The following is a 3,038-nucleotide window of genomic DNA, read 5'->3' as shown; positions in this document are numbered from 1 at the left end:
ATGCTGGGTTAACAATTTGCAGTCCCCACCACAACCAGGACTTAGGCAGGGGTGATCCCTACTAAAAGCCAAAGGTTTCATGCCTGGCTGCAGGGGAGAGGTGCTTGGGCTGGGGTCCTGCCTTGTCTTAACAAATATGAGGCTCTTGTTAAATATTTAACCCTGTGAGGGTGGCTTGTGGCCCACGTGCACCCGAATCAGCTGCCTGGCATGCCTCAGCCCACTCCAGGGCTTCCAATTCACCCTGGGGCAGGGGAGGCCTGGGGCACACGGTTTTCACACACACACTCCTAGTTAATTTCTTTTTCTTCTGTAATTTATAAAATTAACACTGCACTTATTGGAAGACATGAAAATCCAAAGACATGTAGAGAAAAAGCTCACCTCCCTGTGCCCCGCCCCTGACTAACCCACATTAACAGCCTTACCTGCTCCCAGGGGATTCTGGGGTCCTGGAAGGTCCTTAAGAAACTCTCTAGTCCTAGACAAATGCTGGGGGGTGGGAGAATGGGCTGGGGAGGGAAGGGGGCTCCTCAGCAGGCCGAGCCTTGGTTGCTCAACCCTGCTGGTACTGACTACACATGGAGCGAGGAATGTGCTGAGGGCTCAGCCGCGTGTGTGGTCCTTGTGGCCTCTGCCACTGCCCTGGGCAGTCGTCACTCAGCCACGTCAACAAGCAACATTGGGGAGGCAGGCCTGGGCCGCCTGAACCCTCACCTCAGTCCTGGTTGACACCTCAGGCCTGGTCATTATCTGGACTTTGGCTGCAGGGCTTCTGGGCAGAAAGGACAGATCCAATTGGCTCTTCCTAGCCATGTGCTCCCAGAGCAGCCTGCCCAGGGATCTGGAGAGCAGCAGCTGGATCCTAACCTACTCTGCACCAACAGGCAGGAAAGGGCGCCTTGAGTCTGCCACTCTAGGGTTTCAGAAGCAGGCTGCCCTGAGGCTTTCCAAATTTCACGAGGGCTCCTTCTAAGGCCTGGGCTGTGTCCAGATGTTGGACCACATGCAAAGAATGGAGGCCGAGTCCAGAAAGAGGAGGGCCCTCCCCCATGGGAATGTGCATGTGGGAAGGGCTCCCCATTTACCCCTAGATCCTAGGCTGGATCTGGGCTCAGGAGGCTAACCCCTATGGACCAGCCCGCCCGTTCAGCCAATGGGCAGCCACAGCAAGGGCAGAGGGAGCAGCAGAGGCAGCCCACGTGGTCACAGGTCCCATGGGCTCCAGAGCTCTCAGCTCCAAGCACCCCTGCCTGCCCCACTTCGAGCCTATTGGGGGCAGACTTCCTGCTGTGTCTGGTCGCTAACCTCTGCCCACACCACTAAAGGACTGTAGCTGAACTCTCCTTAGTTAAATCCTCTGCTAACACAAAAGGAAAAAGCCAAATCTCATCTCACAAGAGCTTTATTTGAGGTGCGGCATGCGTGGGGCCTTGCCCCAAATGCCATGGGCATCACATTCAGGAAGAGGCAGACATCCCAACAACAGTCACATGCTGAAGCTTCTGTCTGCAATGTCTGGTGGCAGAGTTCTCACTCAGCAGACCTGTATCATTATATACATCACCATGTTATCAAAGTCCCTGGACTGGATATTGTCCCCGCGTTACAGAAGGGGTTGCACATCACATCTATGTAGGAGTTATGCAGCTTCCAGAACATCCTGTGAATTTCATTGTCTTGAAGAGCTGTGTTGGAGGAATTCACCACCATGAAAAACTTCACCTTGGAGATGATAGCGTAGCCCTGTCTGCATAGCTGGTTAGGGAATGCACTTGTAACACAAGGACTGCCGGGACAGCAGGTAAAGAACCTGTCAGCTGAGGGCCCTCTGTGTGCCCTCACTTTGGAGAAGCCTGGCAACCTTGAATCACAGAAAGTGCCCAGGCTGGGCTGGTCCTGCAGTGACCATACTGGGTGCATGCCTAGATACTTCATTGGGGTGACTGGTGTTTACTGGAGAAGCAAAGGGCAGGCAGCTAAGCCTTACCCAATTCAGGCTCCGGGAGCCGAGCCATTCAGACTCTGAGTCTCTGTGTGCACCTGGGATGCCTCAACCTCTTTATGAATCAATGCCTGGTCCAGAAAGTTAACTGCAAAACTAGAGACTTCATGAATAAGGCGGACCTCCTCTGTAGAGGCCATGTTGTTTTGTAAAATAGCGGCTACTGGCAAATGTCACCATGGACAAGCTACATTACTGCTCTTGGAACGTCTTTGAACTCCATGGTCTCAAGTGATTTGTCCAAAGGGACTGGTCGAGAGTTTCTAGTGACTTATGAGGCAAGACCTTGTAGTCCTCTGTGGGGTAGAGCAGGCCCAGGTAGAGCTCTCTCTGGTTGACCAGGGCCTTCCCCATTGAGGAGATCTTCTCATCCACCACATCCAGAGATGTGTGCACCATGTACTGGAGCTTCAGCTCGTTCTCCATGGGAATGCTGCAGATGTAGAGAGGGTAATTCTCCTTGGTGATCACTGGGATGCATATCGCCATCTTGGGAGGACCAGCGCTGGGTGCCCCCCGCCCATTGTATTCCTAACTCTACCAAGGGGTGCTAGTAAGGAGCTATAGCTATAGTAAGAGATCTAGTCTTTTTCCCCATGGCATCTGGTCCTTTTCCCCATGGCATCAAATATGCTTGATTAAGTTAAGAAGAAATAAATTTTTTTTGAGACGGAGTCTTGCTCTGTCACCCAGGCTGGAGTGTAGTGGCGCAATCTCTGCACACTACAACCTCCACCTCTTGAGTTCAAGCGATTCTCCTGCCTCAGCCTCCCGAGTAGCTGGGATTACAGGCCTGTGCCACCATGCCTGGCTAATTTTTGTGTTTTTAGTAGAGACAGGGTTTCACCAGGTTGGCCAGGCTGGTCTTGAACTCCTGACCTTAGGTTATCTGCCCGCCTCGGCCTCCCAAAGTGCTGGCATTACAGGCGTGAGCGACTGCACAAGGCCTGAAATAAATTCTTAATGTAATCAATACGTTTTAATCACATGTGAATCACCACCTTTTTTTTTCTCTAAGAAATAAAAGCAGTTT

The 3,038-nt window shown here is 52.2% G+C and overlaps 1 pseudogene; it reads right to left on the bottom strand.

The window, feature by feature from the left end:
- Nucleotides 1-1,537: 1,537 nt before the first annotated feature.
- Nucleotides 1,538-2,494, bottom strand: LOC116465202 (trafficking protein particle complex subunit 2-like protein; annotated as a pseudogene).
- Nucleotides 2,495-3,038: the final 544 nt, after the last annotated feature.

The sequence above is a fragment of the Hylobates moloch genome, unplaced genomic scaffold (assembly GCF_009828535.3).
Source record: "Hylobates moloch isolate HMO894 unplaced genomic scaffold, HMol_V3 SCAFFOLD_3736, whole genome shotgun sequence".
Classification (NCBI taxonomy): Eukaryota; Metazoa; Chordata; class Mammalia; order Primates; family Hylobatidae; genus Hylobates; species Hylobates moloch.
Note: the sequence above shows the minus strand (reverse complement) of the source record. Positions and strands in the feature narration are given on the sequence as shown.